This window comes from Lepidochelys kempii, chromosome 8 (genome assembly GCF_965140265.1).
Source record: "Lepidochelys kempii isolate rLepKem1 chromosome 8, rLepKem1.hap2, whole genome shotgun sequence".
NCBI classification, from domain to species: domain Eukaryota; kingdom Metazoa; phylum Chordata; order Testudines; family Cheloniidae; genus Lepidochelys; species Lepidochelys kempii.
Genome location: NC_133263.1, coordinates 36,034,612 through 36,057,715, shown reverse-complemented (window position 1 = coordinate 36,057,715; position 23,104 = coordinate 36,034,612). Strand labels below are relative to the sequence as shown.

The following is a 23,104-nucleotide window of genomic DNA, read 5'->3' as shown; positions in this document are numbered from 1 at the left end:
CGTGGAGGGGAAACACTACCCTCCGGTGCTGCCGTGTCTTTCCCGGCTGACACCGGTGGATGGGACGCACTCGTGGGCAAAGCGGAAGGTTCGGCATTGGTGCCCCCCTTCCTGGTCTTCCGGGGGGCCTTCGCCTCGGGTAGATGAGGCGGAGCTCGAGCCTTCCACTTGCCTCACTTCCCCTGGACTATGGCCCAGCCCTCCATGGCATCATCTGGGGGCTGGTTAGCAGGGGTCGTGTCAGGGGGTAAAGGCGATGGCTCAGGGACTTGAGGGGGGAACGGTGGGGCAGCATAAGGGAGGGAGGATTCTCCCTGGGGCAGGCTCTCTCCCATGCCTGGTGGTATCTCTGCCACACCCTTCTCCATAGGCCCCGCTAGATTGTCAGCGGCAAGGGCGGGGCTCTCCCGCTCATCTGGGCGTTGTAGGGGAGGTGCCCCTTGGGCCTGAGCGGGAGTAGCGGTGGTCCAAAGATGGGGGGGGCAGGTTCGGGTACCGGGCGGCCAGGGGCGTCGGGAATGACGGGGCTGGTGTCCTGCCGAGTCTCAGGGATTCCAGATGCCCCTCCTTGCTGGACTAAGGGGCAGTCCTTCAGGACATGCCCCGACGCCCGGCAGAGGTAGCGCCGGGCTTCCCCTGTGGAAAAGTACACCTGGTAATGGGCCACCTGGTGGGGGACTAGGAAGGACCCTTCGAGTGCCACTCCGTCACACGCCGTCGACGGCAGTAAAAGTTGCACTTGCCGGCAGAAGGAAAAAATGTGACAGAGGGTGGTGTCCTTGCAGCCCAACGGGAGAGGGCTGATAACAGAAACAGGTTTCCCCAGGATGGAAAGGGCAGGTAGCAGGGCAGCATTGGGGAGAAAAGGAGGGACAGAGGTCAGGACCAGGCGGATGCCCAGGTCCTCTAGCGGCTCTAGGGGGACAAACACTCCCCCCACCTCCAGGCCCCTCTCCACCGCTTCCTGGGCAGCGGCCTCCGATGTTAAGAAGAAAACAGCCTTCCCGTACATTTTGGAGGCTGCCACAATGGCCGAGGGCCCCACCACCCTCGCCAATGCCTGCACATAGGTCTCCACATGGGGCGAGGCGGGCACCAGGAGGCATCGGACATCGTGCTTCCTTCTCATGGTGAGAAAGGGGCCCCGGACGCTATTGATGGTGGCGGAAACGGTGGGCGGGAGAGATGACGAGGTGGCAGGTGGGGGGGCTGCCGCTGCCGGGCATACGTCCTGGGGGCTGAGGGAGGGACATCCACAGAGCTGGTGGAGGGGGCAGTGGGGGAGGACGCCGTGGTCGGTGGCGGGGCCGCAGAAGTGTGGGTGGCCCTTGCCATGGAGGGCCCGGTGGTTTTAGCGGAGCCTTTCCCCTTCTTCTTGCCCTGGCCTTTCCCGCTGGCTGGGGGGGCTTCCCTAGAGTCTGGGGAGGTGATGGGCATGGCAGCGGTGGAGGTAACCCCGGTGCCCTCCATTGCCGATGCCCCAGCGGGGGCGGTGGCAGGTGGTTAACAGGAGTTCGAGTCAGATAGAAAGGGACAAGCTGTGAGGTGGACAATTCGGTGGGGGGGGCACATAGACCACCGTACGCTTGTCCAGTATGGTTGGCTGGTGCTTCTGGTCCACACGGTGGAATCAGGGCAAGCAGCTGAGTCCAGAGGCAGATGTTAGATAGCCAGCAAAGATGGTGGGGGGGGGGGCAGTGAGGAAGGTCATAGTGTGGGGGTTGGGAGGACACAGATGGATCGGGGGCAGCTCCGTGCCACATCCCCCGTGTCCTACAAACACAATTAAGACACAGTCAACGCCTCCCCCCACACGAGAGCATAGTTCGAAAGTTACTCAGTCTTAGGCCCCCTCCACGGCAATTTGTAGATTCCCCGGGCGGTGTTCCTCTGGTGGACGGCTTTTTCTCTGTCTGTTCCGGGCTTTCTTTTTTTCAGCAACAGCATTCCAGAAATGCCGGAGTAAGTGATAAGAATCCTCTTGACCAAAAACGGGTCCGCAGACAAACAGCAAGCAGCTGGGTCTGGGGGCTGGGTCCTTCCACTCCCCGTTTCTGGGGAGCGGGCCGGTAGGCCCCCTCCTCGGGGGGGGGGGGGGTGTTCAGCTGAAGCGGCAGGCGCGGGGGGGCTAACAGCCGGCCGGCAGCCGGCCAGCACTCTAGCAACAGCAGGAAAGAAACAAAACAAAACAAAAGAAAGGGAGGAGAAGGGGGAGGGGAGCCAAAAGCAGGGACAAAAAGCAAGGAAAGCCCAGGCCAGAGGGCAGCAGCAGGAGAGCAGGCTAAGTAGGTCCCTTTTCCCTGGGTAAGGTAACAGAGAAGGTTTCAGAACAATCAGGAACCTTCTAGAGACAATTAAGACACGTTGATTAGAACACCTGCAGCCGATCAAGAAGCTGCTAGAATCAATTAAGGCAGGCTAATCAAGGCACCTGGCTTTAAAAAGGAGCTCACTTCAGTTTGTGGTGCATTTGTAAGGAGCTGGGAGCATGAGGTAATAGGAGCTGAGAGTGAGAACGCGGACTGAGGGGTACAAGCATTATCAGACACCAGGAGGAAGGTCCTATGGTGAGGATAAAGAAGGTGTTGGGAGGAGGCCATGGGGAAGTAGCCCAGGGAGGCACTCTAGACAGCTGCATTCCACAGGGCCCTGGGCTGGAACCCGGAGTGGAGGGTGGGCCCGGGTTCCCCCCAAATCCTCCCAACTCCTGGTCAGACACAGGAGGAGTTGACCTGGACTGTGAATTCAGAAAAACAGCCAAGCTGAGGGCTGCCGTGAAGCTCCAAGGCGAGCAAATCCTCCAATAAGCTCAAGACCCACCAAGATAGAGCAGGAACTTTGTCACAAAACCTATTGCCTATTAATTTCATTGTGTGATCCCTGGTTCTTCTGCAATGTGAAGGGGTAAATAACATTTCCCTATTCACCTTTTCCACACCATTCATAATTCTATAGACCCCTATTATATCCCTGCCCCCACAGTCATCTCTTTTCTAAACTGAACAGTCCCAGTCTTTTTAATCTCTCCTCATACAGAAGCTGTTCCATACCTCTAAGCAATTCTGTTTCACTTCTGTCATAAATATAAAGGGAAGGGTAAACCCCTTTAAAATCCCTCCTGGCCAGCGGAAAACTCCTCTCACCTGTAAAGGGTTAAGAATCTAAAGGTAACCTCACTGGCACCTGACTAAAATGACCAATGAGGAGACAAGATACTTTCAAAAGCTGGGAGGAGGGAGAGAAACAAAGGGTCTGTGTCTGTCTGTATGCTGCTTTTGCCGGGGACAGAACAGGAATGGAGTCTTAGAACTTTTAGTAAGTAATCTAGCTAGGTATGTGTTAGATTATGATTTATTTAAATGGCTGAGAAAAGAGCTGTGCTGAATAGAATGACTATCCCTGTCTGTGTGTCTTTTTTGTAACTTAAGGTTTTGCCTAGAGGGATTCTCTATGTTTTGAATCTAATTACCCTGTAAGGTATCTACCATCCTGATTTTACAGAGGTGATTCCTTTACTTCTATTAAAAGTCTTCTTGTACGAAAACTGAATGCTTTTTCATTGTTCTAAGATCCAAGGGTTTGGGTCTGTGGTCACCTATGCAAATTGGTGAGGATTTTTACCAAACCTTCCTCAAGAAGTGGGGTGCAAGGGTTGGGAGGATTTTTGGGGGAAAGACGTGTCCAAACTATGTTTCCCAGTAAACCCAGTTAAAGTTTGGTGGAGGCAGTAGAAATTCCAAGGGCAAAGGGTAAAATTAATTTGTACCTTAGGGAAGTTTTAACCTAAGCTGGTGAAAGTAAGCTTAGGAGGTTTTCATGCAGGTCCCCACATCTGTACTCTAGAGTTCAGAGTGGGGAAGGAACCTTGACAACTTCTCTGTACTTTTTCCAATTCTAACATATAGTTTTGAGATGGAGTGACCAGAACTGCAAGCAATATTCAAGGTGTGGGTGCACCATGGATTTATATAGAGGCGTTATGATATTTTCTATCTTATTATCTATCCCTTTCCTAATGGCTCCTAACAATCTGTTTTTTACTGCCGCTTCCCAGTGAGTGGATGTTTTCAGAGAACTGTCCACAATGACTCCAAGATCTTTCTTGAGCTGTAACAGCAAATTTAGACCTCCTCATTTCATATGTGTATTCGGATTATGTCTGACTGCAAGGACCGAAACACACTGTGTTGAAATGAAATCTGAGATTCTCATGTAATCACAGGACTCCAGGAACTGAGACTTTAAGAAAACTACCAAATGTTGCAAGACACTGCAAGAGTTGCTAACACTGTGGAGCCAAGGGGGGGGCGGGAAGACATGGGGGTCGGGGGGGAAGGAAGCAGGAAACTGGCCCAAAATGCTGCCTACAGCAAAATTTCCAGAACAAAAACAAAATAACTGACTTCCCATGTACTTTGTCCCCCCCTCATTCCCTATATTCTCCTTCCCATGTCTCCTGATACAGCTTGCCAGTGCACTAGGTGCATCACACACACCTACATGCTGATGCAGCGTTGCTTTGCTGTCATTCAGGGCCCAGGCTTTACTCCCTGGCTATGATTTCCCTCCTTTTAAAATGTTTCTGTTCATTTTTACTCTAAAATTCTCTTTCTTCAGAACATTTTTCTTTCCTAGTTTGGCTTTTCTCCAGAATCTATTTTTACCTCCAGCATATTCTCTCTCTCTCTCTCTCCCTTTCTCCTCTCTTTCTAAATTATCTGTGCCCCCTACCCCACTCATTTCTACTTTTAGACCTTACCCTCCTCCTCCTCTGATTCTGCAAGGGTGTGGGTTTTGCTCACCCTACAAATGCCAGTGATGAGTGTTTTGGAGGATGAGAGGGCGCTGGAGTGAATGTGAAGGGGTGAGCCCCACTTGCCAGCTCGCTGACAGCCCTTTCCAGGCACTGTATGTAAATTCTGCAGTGTTTGGGGAAAATGTTTTGTCTCAGTCCCTGTGTTAGCTCAGCCAGCCTCACACAGCACACGCCTGGGTATTTGATTGTTTGAAGCTTACCCATTGGGTCATTTCCACCGGTGTTTTTAATCTTCAAGGTACATTTCCCTTCCCTCTGCCTCATTTGCTGAACTCCACAAAATGCAGATATACCACTGCCTAACAAAGCCGCTCCATCTTGTTACTGGTAAAGCTGCTGCAAGATACTTCTTAATATGTTATTTCTGAAAGTTACCTTTCAAGTCTTTTTTTGTGCATGTGAAGAAAAGGTAATTTGAAGGACCAGCCTGCATCTTGGCAAAATTAATCAGCAGAATTCCCAAGTCATAACAGGCAATTTCTTCTCCACATCTCTTCCCCTTCCCCCAAACACAAAGCACTCTGCGTACACACACGCACGTACGCTGTTACAGCAGCTTCTCCTAACCTAGATTTTTCAAACCCCCAGCCAAAACTCTACCCTTGCTTTTTTTCTAGAGACAGAAATACAAAATTGTTTTAAGTTTCATTTTTGTTTTAATTTTTTTTTTAATTATTGGATAAAAAACTGATTTAAATCCATCTTTCAGGTGACACACAACTGAGGTTGGGAGCAATTGTGATCATTAACAATTCCTTGGCATTTTCCACAAGCGTAGTTCTATTGACCTCAGTGTGCTGGACAAATTGCAGTCTGGAACGTTACATTCTGCCACCTGGATCCCTGTGTGTCATTTCAGCTAGCTAGAGTGTTCTTCACTCCCTGTCCCAACCTACTGTGTAGCATTACAGTGTGTTGTTTAACAGCTGCTGTGATCCACCACCAAGGTGGCTGCACTGGAGTAGTGAGCAAAGTGATTTTTTATGCATGTGCGCGCACACACAACCCAGATACTGCAAATGCTTACTCCTGCGAGTAATACTTGCTCATGCGAATCATTGAATCCAATGGGACAACTGCCTGTGTAAGGACTGCTGTGAATAAGTGTCTGTGGGATCTCGCCCATAGTTCTTGTCACCTCTGTGATCAGGAGAGACAGGCGCAATTTAAATGTCTGACATGAATGCTGTTACTTTAACATGTGGCCTGTCGTAAGGACCCTGAGTTTATTTTAAAGACGTTGTCCTAACTTGATCTGCGATTGAATTTACAAAGTGTGCGTTGGATATACTGTTAATGGAACTTATGGAGTGTGTGCACGTGCTAGAGAGTCAGTGTCTAGGAGGGGAGTGGAATGAGAACAGCTGAAGATCTGAGTCTTTGTCTTCCAAATAAACCTCAGTTTTGCTATAACTCTGCCTTGGCCCTCTGTCCTTCTGCTACGTCCCAGCTAACAATGACAAGTTCCTTAAAATTCTGTTTGCAGTGTAGTTGTAGCCTTGCTGGTCGCAGAATATCAGAGAGACAAGGTGGGTGAGGTAATAGCTTGTATTGGACCAACTTTTCTATTGGTGAGAGAGACAAGATTTCAAGCTTACTCTTTCAGCCCTGAAGAAGAGCTCTGTGTGGTCCGAAAGCTTGTCTATCTCACCAACAGAAGTAGGTCCAATAAAAGTTATTACCTCACCCACCTTGTCCCTTTAACATTCTGTCCAATTCCTCCCTCTCTTTGTGCATGTGTTTTGGAAGAGCAGCGTGAGGGCCACGGTAGCTGTCTTGCAGGGATGACATTTTTATAGCACTCTTCAAAATTAGGCAGTAATTTAAACCAGAGAACCTTCCCTAACAATTAGAGGGCTGTGCCTCTTTGCCCATGCTCATGGTAAAAGCTGACTCAGCAATGCCCCCTCCCTAACTACCTCCTCTGTCCTGACTCAGGGGTTTTCAGGGGAAATAGATCAGGAGTGATTGGTATTCAGCCCCAGATATGAATGGGATCGTTCTAGGCTTGACATGCCTGATGACTGGATGCGTCCACCCCTCTTGACCGCTGAAGTTTACTGATGGCTCCAAAAATAGATGGGCCAAATTCTGACCCTCCTGCTCAGCAGAGGCCTGTTCAAAAGCCCGCAGGGAGCTTTTCCATTGACTCTGATGAGCTTTGGATCAGGTCCCAGGTATAGAGACCAGCCCTGCAGTTTAGCTAGGCTCTGGGGACATGGGGCAGGACTGGTACCTCCATCTCACAGAAAGTCCTCCATGTTCTCTCACTGCGGGGCTAGGGTTTGCCTACTCCACAGAAAAATATGTGGGGCCTGTCTCAAAATCTGGCAATCCCAGGAGACCTGTGTGAGGCCACAGACATACTCCCAGATGCCCTGTACGTCTGAGACCCTGCAGCATAGCTCCACTGGAACTGTGCTAACAAGGACTTGTCCACGGCCCCTAGGAGGGTATATGGAAAAGAGAATGGAACCTGTAACAGTATTACCAGGTTCGTGTGGCTGAAGGAGGGACGATGCATGTCCCCAATGCCCTCATCCACTCCTGCCTCCAGTCTGTCCACTGCCCAGTCTCCATCCTTTCCTACAGCTGGGACCCCACACCGCATGCAGGTGGCTTCCTGGCTCTAAGGAGCTGGTGCCACATTGGAGGCTATAGCCACAGTCTGTGCAGAAAGAGGTGAAATGAGAGCAGGGAGAACAAGGGGCCTCAATCTAGTTCAGTGAGCTCACAGAGGGAGGCTGGTGCTGGGCTTAAGGTCACAGCTAAAAATTCAGGAAACCCAAGTTCTGTACCCTGTTTGCCCTTGGACTTAGTCTCTGGGCCTCATTTCCCCATGTGTACAATGGGGATAACAGCACTGCCCTACCCTGCGGGAGTGAGGACAGATCCATTAAAGATTGTGAGGTGCTCATGGCAATGGGAGCTGTATGAGAACCTCAGATATTCTGGCCATAGTTCTGACCCCTACTGCCTTCCTCAGCTCTCATGCCTCCAGGCATTGAAAAATTACTCTTTTTTTTTTTTTTTTTTTTTTCTGGTACAGGAACATATATCTCTTTGGATCCTAGCAATTGTTGCTGGCTATACCTGTCCCTTGTGGTTTAACCCATCACTCATTGTCAGTTTAAACAGCATGGCCTGCATCCTTAGTTTCCAGTGTAAATCTGAGTCCACAGATAAAACAGTCCCCCACAGCCTAAAATACACCAGTCACATGCTAAATCCCACTCTCCTCCTCCCCATACACACACCTTTTGGGTAATCAGAAATTACTATGCATGACAGTTGCTTTTTCTTGAGGCCAGATACTGCAGTTCCTTATTTTTAATTTTTATTAGAACCTGCAGAGCCATTAACGTGCATTTGGAACCAAATGGTGTGAAAATTTTCAACTTGGGAAACAATACCACTTTTCCTAGTTATAAACAAACACAATAAAACTAGGTTTTAAAATCCTTAACTGCTTTTATGCCTGCACTATTTTTGCAGTTAGTCAAATGGGAAAAATAAACTGAGCCAATTACTCTGCAAATATTCTTTCCCTTACCCTGAGTTCGCAACTACACAACACATTGTGTGCTGAGCCTTTCTCCAGCCCTTTGCATTAATGAATTAAGCAGTAAGCCTGCTTTTCGTGACCTAGGGAAGAGGGATCATCTACCTTGTGCAGATGGGGAAACAGAGCCACAGATGTCATGTGAGTTTCCCAAGGTCGGACAGAGCAAGAGTGACGGATCCAGGGCTGAGATTCTGTACTTTTCCAGAACTCACAGCCCAGGTGGAAGGGGGATGAAGGTGGCTTTAAACCACCTCGGCACCCTCCTGGTCCTGAGCTCCTCTGAGGGCTGGAGATGAGGCTGCTGGAATAACTGGGGGCCTCTCAAAGTTACAACAGCCTCCCCAGACTGCCTGATGGGCCACAATCTCCACAGTGTTGTGTGCTGAGGCCCCAGCCCAAACGCACCCTTCCTGGCCCCAGCCCCAGCCCCAGCCCTGCCCCTGCCACCTGGGCTTGGGAGGGGGCCTTCAGAAGGCAACCTTAGAGCTGTCTTCCATGGTACCTGCACCATGGAATCCTCCCAGCTCAGTTACAGGGTGATCAGGCCACTTTACATATGCCAGTCTTCTTACCTGGTGTCTAGGGGCCAGCACGGGAGGGAGGATCCCATAGCTGGTCTCCTGACTCCCTGTCTTGTGCTTTCGCACAAGATCATCTTCCAGAGAAAATCTTTTAAGTACAAGGAATCCCCAGTGTGCCAGCCTTTTATCTAATTATTCTTCCTGTATTTCCCATAAACCTCAATCCTCACCTTCTCCAGGAAGAACCTTTCACTGAAGTCCTGGTACGCTTCAGGGTGTTAGAGATACAAAATGAGCCCCTTGTATGTACATCTCGCATGCTAAATTTGAACCTGGATCACTGGCAATGTGGTACTTGTGCTGTAGGATTGGTCACCGACGTGCCATGGTTCTGATTCTACTCCCTGGTTGGCTAACGTAAGATTTATAAACAGCAGCCCCTCTCTCTGCTCACAGATTGTCCCCAGACATGCAACTCTGTCAACAGATTGTAACAGAGCCTGTCAGAATGGCTGCAGGAGCCTTTCCTGGATGAGCTGCCTCACTGACACATAATCCTGGACTCTCTTGAAATGGCTGTTTGCAGGGGTTTGAGTAAGTGGGCTTGCGAATGCCAGCGACATAGATAGGACATAGATGTCTCCCAAGGACATCTGGGAGTGGTCCTTGGCTGTATGCACCTGGCTGTGCTTCAAACTGTTTGGCTTCTGTTGAGAGGCTGGGACTCTGGGTGCACTAGACAGCCCATAATCCAGACCCAGCGCTGCAAGATGGGTGGTGGCAGGCAGGTCCCTCTTGCTCCCTGGTAGGAGGGTGAGGATTGATACAACCCAGATGGAACCAGGGCAGCTTTCACTCGCCTGAGGCTTCGCATCTCTCCTTCCCAAGAACAGGCTCCCTCTGGCATAGGGCATGTCCTTGAGCTTCTCCTGACCTGCCTGATGAAGGCCTGAAGAATGCAGCCACATTTCAGTGGGCAACCAGTGCCAGAGAGTGCTGCTGTCATTGCCTGCAAGCATTGCAGACTGGGGAGCCTTTCATCTGAAGGCAGCCACCAGACCTGGTTTGGGGGGGGGGTTGACAGTGTGAGTCAGCTAGTCAGAGCACCCTCCTTTACCAGACTCCCATGGGGAAAGGAGGGGGAATAGTCAGTGATGTCACTCTGCAGGAGACATTTATGATCAAGCACCTTCTTCTTCTTTCGTATGGCTGGTGTAGAGCATAAACTACAATTTCACCTGAATTTGATTGAGCCAAATGGCTACATGAGAAGTAGCAGAATTTATTTTAGTAATGCCTCCTTCATATTTATAAATTGGGCAGTAGGGTAGTGTTATGCTCGATGGTCTGTCATGGGGAACCACACTCACACACCAGGGAGTCCTTGGTTTTCCATTTGTGCATTAGATGTCTGCATCTACCATGGTTGGTTCGAATTCGGTTCAGAGTTGACCAAGATGACCATGAAAGGTCAAACCCAGGAACCTTCTGTGTGGGATCTGACACCAGGTGCTTATTTTTTAAGTCTTGTTTAGCCCAATCTGCTTTCCAAGCCTCCTTCCGATCATAGCCTGATTGCATGAGGCTAAACGAATGTTCCCAGAAAGGCTTGCGGGACTTAAGACATTGCTGGGGGGTGGGGGTGGGCTCTTATCAAGGTCTCGGTGAATAGGAAGGCATCTGTTTTCACAGGCTCATTAAGTTTCGCGGAATGTTGCAGCAGTTCAGAGTATTAGTGGGGGAGTGATGTTAGACAGGACAGGTAGCCATGGTGTTGGAGTCTAGTTAAGGGTTCCCAGGAGGCACCGCATCACTGTATTTAGCTGGGTATCCACAAGTCACGTGTGGCTGCAACTGCTCCATATTGGTGCACAATATTCAGCTACTGAATATACAAATGCTGTTGCAGATGTTCTCAACACTGATGCTAATGCACCCCAGGTTGTATCTGCTAGTTTCTGGATTTTGTTGGCTCTCCTTTTTATCTTTGCAGCTACCTTCACAAGATGATCAGGGAAGTAGAGAGAGCGGTTGAGTTTTGCTTCGTGATATGTTGGAGTGTAATCGTGTTGTACATTTTTAGCACAGAAAGCTACTTTCAGTGTGGTTTTGGCACTCTTATTACCAAGATGAAATGCGCTTACTATTGTTTTTCCAGAGTTTCATTTGAGCCTCCATTTCCAGAAATATTGTTCCATATTTTGGAGGTCCTCGGTTAATGCTTTCTCAATGTCATGGAGGTTTGTGCTTGGATTGTCATGGCAAGATCATCTGCAAATCCAAATTTTTGTAATTTAGTTGGAGGCATGTCACTTATGTAAATATTAAAAACAGTTGGCACAAGTACAGAGCCTTGTGGTAGCCCGTTGTTTATGATATGGGGCGCGCTGGTCTTACTCAGAACTGGAGGGGAATAAGCTATACCCACATAATGCACCTTTATCCTGTTAGAACTACAGCCACCCCAGGAGTTGCATCAGTATAAAGTTATCACACTCCTAATCTAGAAATATTACACCTCTAGCTGACAGAGTTATACCCGTACAACTGTCACATGTAGACTAGACCTTAGTCTGTACCGGAGCAGCTCAACATTTCTCCTTCAAAATTTTTGTTTTGTTTTGATGAAATCTGGCCATTTTTCAAAGGCTGGATGGGGGATCTTTTTGTTTGTTTTCAGTTTTTGTTTTTTTGCTCACTGTTTTGGATTTCCCATTTTTGTTTCCTTATTGCCAAGTTTGATTTGTTGGCTTAGTCACATGGTGGGAATGTTCACAATAAAAACTGCTCTAAAAAGAAAAATTTTGCTGGCAACATTTTAAAAAATGCTTTTGAAAAGTACAATTTTTGAAAAAAATCAATCTTTCAATTACAGAAGTACCAGAGCTATTTTTAAAAGAGGATCCATTCTGATACAATGGAATGAAACTCCCTTTGAAAGTTAAAAGGAAAAAATGTAAGAGTTTTGACCAGCTCAAGTTGAAGCTCCTTTCTTGGTCCCTTACTTAAGCATATACATAACATTGAGGCAAATGGGACTATTTAAGGGAGTAAAGTTATTTCATCTTAAGTGTAGCCTAGTGGTTAGCCCACTGAACTGGGACTCAAGCCCTGGATTCTATTCCTAGTTGTGCCATGGGCCTGCTGAGTGATCTTGGGCAAGTCACTTTGCCTCTTTGTGCCTCAGTTTACCTCATTGTAAAATGGGAATAAAGCCACTGGCCTCCTCTGTAACGTGCTTTGAGGTCTACTGATGAAAAGATCTATGTATTGTTCTGTGTTTGCAGGATCAGGGCCTTAGAGGGTAAGCTGTTGTAGGCAGGACAGTATCTTCCTGTGTGTTTGTACAAAACCCAGCATAGTGGAGTCTTGATTGGGTCTTTGGTCGCTACTACCAGACAAATAATAATAATTAACAATAACGTGCAACTTTATGAAGCTAGTGGAATGTTGGTCCTGATCAAAGGGAGGCCTGCTTTCCTTGGAGTTACTATGTCCCAATCTTTCAATGCTAGGGGAAGGCCAGCCCTGCATACAAAATATGTAGCTGTGCCAACTAACAGTTCAGCATTTAGCTTTTCAATACATAAAAACAGCATTAACTACTTTTTGTCTGAAGATCCCCCATTATGGCAGTTTGATGCTTTAACACCAGTGTTTGCAGTGGGGATGTCTTGTACTAGTCTTTGCCATGGAATACCAGCACCACCATGCTTCAACCACCACATCTTTTTGTGTTCATCATGCATGCAGCAGCTCCACCAAGTAACTGCCCCAGTTGGCCAATGGCTCATGCAGTAGGTACCCACCTATCTCAGCTTGGCTCCTCATGGGCTCCTTCTTGCCTCTTCCTTTATCAACTTCCTGCGTCTACGTTCTTTTGGCTAACAGGTTCTATGGTTGGACAGATGGTGACTTCACTGATAACTCGAGGCTTCATGACTCGAGGTCCCAATACCTTGAGGAACATAGGTTTTGGCTGTGTCAGCTCTCAACACATCTGCTGTCTGTCAGTTTTGGGTCACTGCTCTCCAGCTTCTGCTGTATCACTAGATCTCAGCTTGTACCTCATGGGGTTGTCCTCTTTCCTTTTTCCTTTCCAGTGGTTAGAGAATGGCCTAGTTGTTGGGACACTTCCTACAAGTGCCACCTGAGCATGCCCTTCATAGGTGGCATGACGGCTGTATACTACGCCTCAGAATAGAGTGTGACTGACTTCGCTGTGGACTGTGCTCACAGCTGTCCCTGGCAGCAGTGCCCCAGACAGAGTTTTTGCACACTCTGGAAAAACCACACTCCCTGCTGGACGAGTACTCAGCACTGGACAAGCTAAGAGGCAGTGCAGCCATCAAGATGAAGACAAAGAGTTAAATCCCTTGAGACCACAAGATTGGAGCCAAAAAAAAAAAGTATAATCTTAAAGGTCACCCTTTATATTAAAGGCACATTTATAACCAATTTATAAAGGTTTACTAAAGCATAGATGCTATCAGCATGTCACAGACAGGTGGTTATAAGCACATCAGCAGAAAGCACGATAGACGGTTATAAGCCATAGTTATCAACAATCTGTTGACCTACTGGACTGTGTGATAATTGATTAACTCTTGATTAAAACATTTATTAATCATTTATTAACGCTTCCTAACCTAGTTATAAATATACCGTCAATGAACCTGTGACCACCTTTAAACTTATGGCTGGGTTATTTACGGGATTTCTGATAGACTCATTAGCCTATCACCTCTAAGGCTGGTTTGAATCCAGTACAGGATGGGCACCACCACCTGAGAGCTGTTGGAGAGCCAGCATGAAATAAGACAATGGTCTCAGAGGGCTTTCTAGAGGGCTCTAATCAGCCTCCTTATTGGCAGATACGTCAGAGACTGACCAAGGACTGAATGGACATGGAGAGTAAACGCCCATCTTGCACCACCCGGGTGGTCTGTTCTGCACCAAGACTGGATCCCTCTGGTGCTCCTGTGCTAGACGTGTTCTGTGGATGAATGAGAGGCCTTGTCCTTCAGCATTCTCAGCTTGGTATCTTTCACCAGTGCTAAATTAACTTTTTTTAAAAAACTGAAAAAAGATCAAGACATGTTTATTTAATGGAGCTCCCTGCAGGAGCTAGAAGAGATGAGGTCATTCTCTGACTCCCAATGAAAGCTGACAGCTCTAACTAACATTAAAGCCAGAGCCGACAGGAACTGAAATAGCATGATCATGAGCACATGGCATTGAAATCAAGCTCCAGGCCAATCTGACCCAGCCACATGCTGCTATTCTGAAAGTTGCCCAGACCCCAGTGACAAATGCACCATATTAAATGTTACTTAACCGGGCTCAAGCCCACCTTTGTTCCTGACATTAGTAGAAATCATGCCAAAGTCCGGCACTGTCAAGGAAATTCTGAAGAATCTTTCAAAGTTAATGGGGGGTGATTGCTGATGGCAGGGTCAGGGGAGCACGAGCAGGAGAAGTAAAGGGGAGAAAGGCTTTGGGAGGCTTCAGCTGGGGATGTGGCTATGGGAGACTCTCTAGGAGGAAAAGGGTAAGTCCCTCCATCCTTTCTCAATGTTTTGCAAAGTGGCCTCTGATTTTCATAGAACCTAGATTTTAACACCAGACGGGCCCATTAAGATCATTGACTTTTGGATGCCCAACTGGAGAGCCCTTACAAGCATGTTATTATAAGCAATAAACTTTAGTTCTGGAGAGTGTCCCAATGCAATGTCATTCCACTGCTAGGGCATCTCTAGGCAACCAAGCACTGTCCTGGGAGCTGGAAACTGCCAGCATCTAATCCCACCGCTGCCAACAGCTGACTCTGCCCTCCACCAAGACAGGCAGGCTGGCATTCTATGCAGCGCCTCCAGCCCGACCAAGCTGGGGAGGGAGGAAAGTGGCTTTACACGACCACTTGATCCTTCAGAATCTGGGCTGCTCCAAAATAGCCCCAAATGTAAGTCAGAGGAGCCGGCGACTCTTCTAATTTATGGCAGTCCATCAACATCAGCCTATGGGCTATGAAGCAGGCCAGAATCCACACATTACTATTCATCTACCCCCTTCCCTCAGCCTATCCCTTATCCTGGGGATTAGGAGGGGGCATCAGAGTGCTGCACTTCGGGGACCTTGCAAACTAGTTGTGGTGCATTAACAGCCCCTATGTGTGATGGAACAGTTTAGAGGGGCAGATTCTGTCTTTTAACTGATTTGTGCCTCAATTTCCCCATCTGTACACTGGAGATGGGCACCTCCTGGGGCAATGGTGAGGAATGGAGCATTAACATTTGGAAGGCACGTGGAGGCTTTTCTATGAAAGGGGGTCTAAGGGGCAAAGGATTCCCGTTACTGTGAAAGCAATGGATAGAGATCGCAGCAGAATGGGGTCAAAGCCTCTCCTGCAACCTACCAGCCTTCAGCACACAGTGACCGTGATAGCGGTCCATACCTACTCATGCTAAGCTAAGACGGAAAACCTAAATGCTCATTAAAGCATCTCTTGGCAGAAACCCCATCCTCAATTACAAAAATCATTTCATTTTTTTTTATGACTCAGAAGCCTGTGAGACCTCGTAATCTAATTAACTACAGCCCCTGCTCCTGCAGCTCCACTGGCCCAAGGAATACAAATAGCTGAATCCCTGGCATTGTGTAACCCCTCCTGGCCCGCCAACCACCAGCATCCCTTCCACCGGGCCACCCCAGGCTCCCTGAGCTCTCATTGAGCAGTCTATGAACGGACAACACAGATTGGCTAGTGCAGCTCACGGAACATGCACAAAGTAATGGGGCTCCCTGCCCCTCTCCCCACATCCCCCGGAGAACTGCGCAGTAGGAACAGAGAGCTGTCTACAGATAGGCAAGGGGCGGTGGGGGAAAAAGCGCTCCATATTGCCATGCCCTCTAGGGGGCACTAGAGGGTAACTTGTCCTCAGGTGGATTATAGAGCGGGCTTCAGGCTGCATAATGACCTGGGGTAGGTGCGGGGGGCAGCAGGGCAGGCTGTCCTGAAGGCTCTAACCTCCAAACCCTTTCCTCATGGAGTAGAGAGCTGGGCTTTTTTCTGCTAACTGGAGCCAGTGAGGCCTTGTAATCTCTGGCACTCAGTCTCTAGTCTCCAAGACAGGGGGCTGTACCCAAAATTGAGCCCACAACCTCCTCCTGCACCCCCTCCTGCACTCCAAACCCTTTGGCCACACCTCGGAGCCCCCTCCTACACCCTAAACCCCTCATCCTGAGCCCCACCCCAGAGCCCACACCCCCAGCCCAGAGCCCCTACCCACACCGCAACCCCCTCCCCCAGCCCGGAGCCCCCTCCTGAACTCTGAACCCCTCATTTCTGGCCCCACCCTGGAGCCCTCACCCCCTCTTGCACCCCACCCCTCTGCCCCAGCCATGAACAAGTGAGCAAGGGTGGGGATTGGAGTGAGCTGGGGTGGGGCCTCAGGGCAGGGCAGGGTCAGGTTGTTCGTTTTTGTGCAAATAAAAAGCAGCAACCCTAGCCACCATCTCACCACCATCCCTCCCCACTGCCATTCCCCCAGTAGTAGCTGGACCCTGACTGAGTTCAGCGGCAGTACCATAAAACTGATAATCAGAGGAGCCCCATGGGCATAAGTGGCTGCTCTTCAGGGCACCAGGAACTGTTACACTGAAACATGTTCCCTCCCGGCTCCTAACAACCACACAGGTTGGGGCTGGTGCAAACTAATCCCCTGCTGAGGGGATTGGGGGGGCTTTATAGTTAATTGAGCTGACAAACACAAACCTCAATTCAAGAGTTCTCCCTAGTTTGGCTGCAGGCCCTTCCCTCCCTTCTGCTAGTTCCCTCTGCTTCACAGACACACTCAGGGCCCGATTTGTGCTTGCCCAGTGCCCTAGTGTGTGGTCAATACTAGCACAGGGACACCACGAAACAAGGGCATGGCTCAGCAGGGAATTTCCCTGGAGCTGTGGAGCAGGGGTCTCTCGCTCTAGTCCCCTGCCCTCCTGCAGGAGGCCTTGGCAAAGGAGCCTTGAGGGATGGGCATAGGGTGCTTGGAGGAGTGCCTAGGGGATTCTAGAAACCTAGATATACAGCGCCTCTATCTTGACCATAGGGACAGCCTAGCGCCAGTGCCAGGCCGAATCAGGGGCATTAGACCTTTTGTATTCCTGGGCTGGAGCAAATAGGCCCAGCTGACCTGATGACAAGAGTGATCCAGGAGAGCTGGTGGCTTTGCTGCGCAGGTTGCTATAACCCAACAGGGTGCTGCCAGCCCCAAACATTCACCAATCACGAGGCAGGGCCACCAACGTTACGAGATGGCTTAAAAATCACAAGAGTTGCAAAATAATAGATCTGGGGATCATTTTATTTGCTGTCCGGCTTCTGAACCTTTCAGGCACGCTCATGCCACATTTACACAGGTATTGTCTGCAGTCATGAGGGCTAGAAACTTCCTTTTTTTCTTTTAAGTGGATATTGAGATTCTCAAATAAGCCCATGACTCCAGGAGCTGGGGCTTGATGAAAAAATTCAAATATCATGAGACTTGGCCAAAAAAAAATCATTACAGGTGGCAGTACTGCTAACGCCCTGCTACAAGCTGGTATTGTTCCCAGAACTTCTTCCTTGCTACTCCGCCCCATTTCATCAGCCCTTGGAACTCCTGGCAAGGTTGCTCAGCAGCCTGAGCTCCATCCCTTGGCTTTGCAGCCTGTCTTTGTTGCAGTCTCCTACAGTGGTCCCAGCTTCCCCCTGGCTATGTGACAGCAGCAGCCAGCCTTATGGGATGGAGGAGCAAAGGTGTGTGCAGTCAACTCTCACGCGGACACGTGCAGGGGTCCTATTCAAATCACACTTTGTGCGTGTTGTGCCATGGAAATAATTTGGGGTAAGCACCTTCTGGCCGCTCAGCAGTGCGCATGACTCTGCATTGCACATGTGCTCAGAGCTCCCTTTTGGAGTTCATAGCAGTACCATTCAGCCTTACCGAAGGGCACACCAGGGACCATTAAACAGCCCATACACCACTTGTGGCCTGCAACCACGGTTACTGTAGGGCTCCAGCCTGTCCAGGCTCTGCTGAATTGTTTTCAGTGGCAGATGGAGAATGTCACCAGCAGAGCAGGGGGGACAGTGGCCTCCTTTTTGCAGGGAAGCCATTGGGCATCCACACCATGACTCGCTGTGGGGAAGACTGTGCTGCCCTGGCCCTGGTGGAGCAGAGGAGGAGACTCCAAGGAAGAGACCCACAGGGAAGAGTAGAGTGGTGAGAGAAGCAGTGGGGAGAGAGAAGAGCAGACATTCTGGGGAAGAGGGGAGGCAGAAAGAAATAAGGGGCAGAAGACAAAGGGCCTGAGTCTCAGTTACTCCATCCCCACCACTGGGAGGCTTTAAGCTCCTGGATTTGAATGCCTGGCCCCCAGTGTAAGCTAGAGCACCTTTGGGGCTGCTCTAACTTATGTTCTGCTTCCCATGGTCCCCTACGGTCTCTGAGAAGCCAAAAATTACCATAGTGGGTGTGCTGTAGCCACAACCCCAATCCACCCCGTCCGCCACTAGCTGGGAGCTGAGGTACCAGAGAGCCTTAAGCTAGCTGTAATTAGCGAAGGAGGGCCCAGCAGGTGTCAGGAATGAGAACTCGCAGTTGCGCCTGCCCACTCTGCGGCAGCCTACGAGCCCAGCTGAGCCACAACATGACTGCAGCTGCAAGCTCTCCTGGGCCTGCCTTGTTCCTGTGCAGCTCCACTCTGCTTCCACCCCCTCCCTCTACTGCTTCCTGGCTTCAGCTGTGACCCTGGGCTCTGACTCCTGGTCTCAGACTCAGGCTCTGACCTTCGGTGCTGTTCCTGGCCTGTGAGTCCTGCTCCAACCACTAGGCCTGACTGCCCACATCCCAGTTCGTGGCAGCAGGGGGGATTCCTAGGGGCTCTTTAAATGCACTTTAAGGACCTTTCATGCTGCTGAAGCAGCCAAATGGGGCCTGAGTGTGACGGAGCCTCAGGTGCACAGTACGGATAAAGAATGGGTGGGTGGGAAGGGCAAGCCAGGAGCAGAAGGGTGGGAGGAGAGGAGCCATTGATGAGGTGGTGCTTGGAAGAGGCAAACGCATTGAGGGGTAGTCTGGCAGGAGGGGAGCAGTACTTCCCCGAAGGAAGGGATGGCCCTGCCTCTGCTGGAGTTTTCCCCCTCCCCCGATATGGCTACCCCTCCCCCCAGTCAAGACTTGCTTCTACCTGGACTCATTAAGATTCTTCTGAAGAGCAAACTCTTTGCAATGTGCCAGCCTGCACCAATGGCTGCAGTTGCCCCAGAGGAGGAACCGCATGGACACCCTTGTTTAAGCTTCATCCCTTCCCCGAACGTTACTCACCTGAAACCCTGGTAGGGAGAATGTGGGGCAGGGGAGGATGAGCAGGCAGAAGGAGTGAAGATGACGCACCCGGAGGTGCTGATCACCACTAATGTGCCCCTCAGTGCTGCCCCAGGCCTGGAATTTGGCCACAAATCCAAATTTGTAGATTCCAAGGCCAGAAGGGACCATTGTGACCATCTAGTCTGACCACCTGTGTAGCACAGGCCAGAGACTTACCCCAGAATAATCCCTAGAGCAGAGCTTTGAGACAAACATCCAGACTTGATTTAAAAATTGTCCGTGATGGACAATCCACCATGACCCTTTGTAATTTGTTCCAATGATTAATTATGCTCACTGTTAAAAAACGTACACCTTATTCCCAGTCTGAACTTCTCTAGTGTCATCTTCCAGCCACTGGATTGTGCTGGACCTTTCTTTGCTAGATTAAAGAGCCCATTATTAAATATTTGTCCCCCTGTAAATACTTACAGACTTCTAAATAAGTGACTAGTGCTGCACGCGAGCATGCAACAGAGACACACGGGACGGATGGCCACAAGAACAGTGGCTTTGGGGGATAATAAATAAATCTGAAGATTTTTAAGGCATTTTAACCAATACAGCTACAGTACATATACAGACCCCACCATGATTGGCTGGGTTACCTCTGGTGTTACAAAACCCTCATCCATGAGCTATCCATAAGGCAGGAGCCAAGTCCTGTAAACAGGCAAGGAAGTATTGAGGGGAAGAGGAGAAAAGCAGCCTGTCCTGTCCCATTGTGATACAGGCTCCCTCACCAGCTGGTGGTCCAGCAACGGGGAAGGATGTTAATGTGGGGCACTTGGGAGTCCCGTGGCTTCACTGTGCACGCTCACAGCTAAACTGTTGGCAGAACTAAAAGGTCTTTTGCTTTTCTGCAGTGCCCTGTCCATGAGGACTGCAGAGTGCTCTGCAAACCACAGTAACTGAAGCACCACAGGTAGGTAGGAAGTACTGTTTCCATTTTACAGTTGGGGAACTGAGACACAGGAAGACTGAAGCCCAGATCCTCCACAAAAGGATCTGGGGTCCTAACTCTCAGCGATTTCCATGGAAGTTAGGATCCTGAACACCTTTGTGGGCCTTAGTGAGTTGGCCAAGGTCACACAGGAAGTCAGTGGCAGATCCAAGAACTGAGCCTATAACTCTTGACTTCAAGGCCTGTGCTTTAACAACTCAGCCATCCTTCCTTCTGATGGACAATGGTCTTATTCTCAGGGACACCTGGCTGTCATCTGTTCCCTTTGAAAAGCACACAGAGCCTCCTGCTGTGTGATCAGAGGCTCTGGTCTCCTCCTCTCTCGATTTTCACTTTCTGGGAGAATGGAGGGTCATAGTATTTTGTTTGTCTGCACTTTGTCAAAAGGAAAATCCACCTTCTGTAACATGCTGTATGGTCAGCCCCAAGCATTCGAAACTCCTGAGACACAACACTGGTTTAAAAATCAGGAGATACTAAAGATGATGAATTTGGGCGTCTATTTTCTTGACTTCTGGGGTTGAGTCTCATATCTTCCATCTTTTCTTTGCAACCATGAGGGCTAGAAACTGACTTTACTTTTTTAAATGGCAGCCAAGACTCTTACAATCACAGGAGTCCCAAAGCTGGGGCTTTAAAACACCAAACATCATGAGACTTGCGCTAAAAGCACAGTAGTTGGCAACAGGGAGAGACACACATGACAAATAAGCCCTGGAATGGCTCCAACCTGCTGGCTCAGGAGGCAATGATGTTTTATACAACCCTCTTTCTGCCATCCCTCTGTAGGCCCACCTGCTCTGGGAACATGCACACTGGAGACTAGGAAAGTTCTGGCCAATGTCGGATATGGCCCTCAGGGGAGCTGAGTTGCGGTACTGAGTCGCTCACAGCATGGCTGCTCCAGGACCCGTATTGCCAATGGGCCAAGGAAGGCAGCACAGAGACAGAGATCCCATGGGGATTGCCCTGGCCTCCAGCAGATCCTTTGGGATCTAGGGTTTCTTTGGCCAGCGCCCTGTCTACCCGTGGGAAGAGGGGTGCACAAAGTTCACTCCCCCAACAGAAGGATGAGGAATAGGTTCCATGGACCAGATCCTGTTTATCTGTTGTGCTTATCTAGCCCCCATCACTGTGGAGTCCAAGCACCCCACTATCTGTAATGCATATCTCCTCCCGAGACCCCTGGGAAGCAGGCCTGGGCTGTTATCCTCATTATACAGGTGGGGACCTGAGGTTCTAAGTGACTTAGCCAAGGTCACACAGCAAGTCTGTAGCAGAGCAGGGATTTGAACTTGGATCTCCCTAACTATTGAGCCTTCCTTCTCTATGCAGCATCCTCAGATGGTGTGAATCAGCCAAGCCTCATTGACTTGGACAGAGCTGCACCCACTTGCACCAGCTAGGGATCTGGCCCCACGAGTGCCCACATTCAGCCCCCAGCCCACCAGGCATGTTACTGTCACATGCGGGAGGGTTTGTCCCTTACTGTTTGCATGGAACTTAATGGGCTAGATGGTACCTTTGTTGTGGGGGTGCATCTGGACCCTCTGGCAGTGGGAACCCCAGGAGGGGTTCTCCTCAACCTACACAAATGGGAGTCTGGCAGTGTCAGTGTCCCCGTCCTGCAAACAGGGGCAGCAGGAACTCAGTCAGCTCTTCTGGCTAGCATGTGCATGGGGGGACGGACACACAAATTAACCACCCAGCTCTCTTAAGGTAAGCTAGTGCCAATGCAAAGCTAGTAGTGGCTGTACTCCCTGGACACACTGCACAAGGGGAGTGGAGAGGCTCTTGGGCCAGATTTGGGCCCACTCCCCCCAGTCTGCCCTTGCCCAGCCAGGCAGGTCCTGATGCCATGAGGCCCATAATGTTGTTTTGGAGAATGCAGCGTGTGTGCAGCCAGCCTCTTGTATTGAACTAGCGCCGTGACCTTCTGAAATCTCCTCAGGAGGAGCGAGGAGCTGCTTTCCAAAGCATGTGCGCATGTGAGACAGGGATAATTAGGCAGGAAAGCCCCCGGGCTCGGAGGGGGCGGGACTCTGCAGGCCTCGCTCCCCACAGCAATGTCTCTGAGTCTGACACAATGCTGGCCCCAGCGCAATGGTCAAGTTATCTGATCTGGCTTCCTACTGGACAGGAGATGGGGAAGATGGCTCTGCCCAGATGCCTCACTCTGGTCGGCTCCCTGCTCTGTACAAAGAGATTTCAGTGATGGCTCAGGGCGAGGTTGTCACATGCAGCCAGGGCCTAAAGGGAGGGCTGATGCAAAACCACACTGTTCCCTGGGGAGCTCCCCACTTGTGCAGGAGGGAGGCAACACCCCTTCAAAGGGGACAGCCTACGCCTCCCAAGTGGCCAGCATGGGGAGGGCAGTCATCATCGTTCCCTTTACCGTCCACTTCCAGCTGAGCTGCTCCTGGACAGGTGAATGCATCTCAGTAACAGCCAGTGTGCTCCCCTGCACGTGTGCACTGTAGTTCTGGCAGGTCCATACCTGAGCTGCCCAAAGAGCCCCGGGGAAAGGCTGATCTTTACTTGGGCTACCCAAGGGGATAGGGTAAGATCAGTTACTCCCCATCTCTCCCACTGGTAGCCCAAATCTTAGCCTTAATAGAGAAACACCATCTTTACCTCAGTGACTAGGACTCTTAGTAAAAATACCATAGGTTTTTTTAACACAGTAATGGTTCCACAGGCTGCATCTTGCAGTAGGGCCACTTTAGTACTTGTTAAGTGCCTTCTGCAATGTTTATGGCCTCGCGGATAGAGCAGCAAACTTGCACACCGGACTCCTAGGTTCTCTGCCCAACAATATCACTAATTGTGGTG

General features: G+C 49.8%; 1 protein-coding gene across 4 annotated transcripts in view; it reads right to left on the bottom strand.

The window, feature by feature from the left end:
• The window catches only part of PSD2 (pleckstrin and Sec7 domain containing 2), a 148,228-nt gene that overhangs the window by 122,640 nt on the left and 2,484 nt on the right, over window positions 1-23,104 (bottom strand). The window contains exon 1 of one of the 4 annotated variants that reach the window (XM_073356045.1): window positions 9,133-9,199. The exons of the other annotated variants lie outside the window; for them this stretch is intronic. The gene's annotated coding sequence lies outside the window, so the exon portion shown is untranslated. Of the gene's footprint in view, window positions 1-9,132; window positions 9,200-23,104 lie in introns of those variants that run through there. 4 annotated transcript variants of the gene reach the window in all.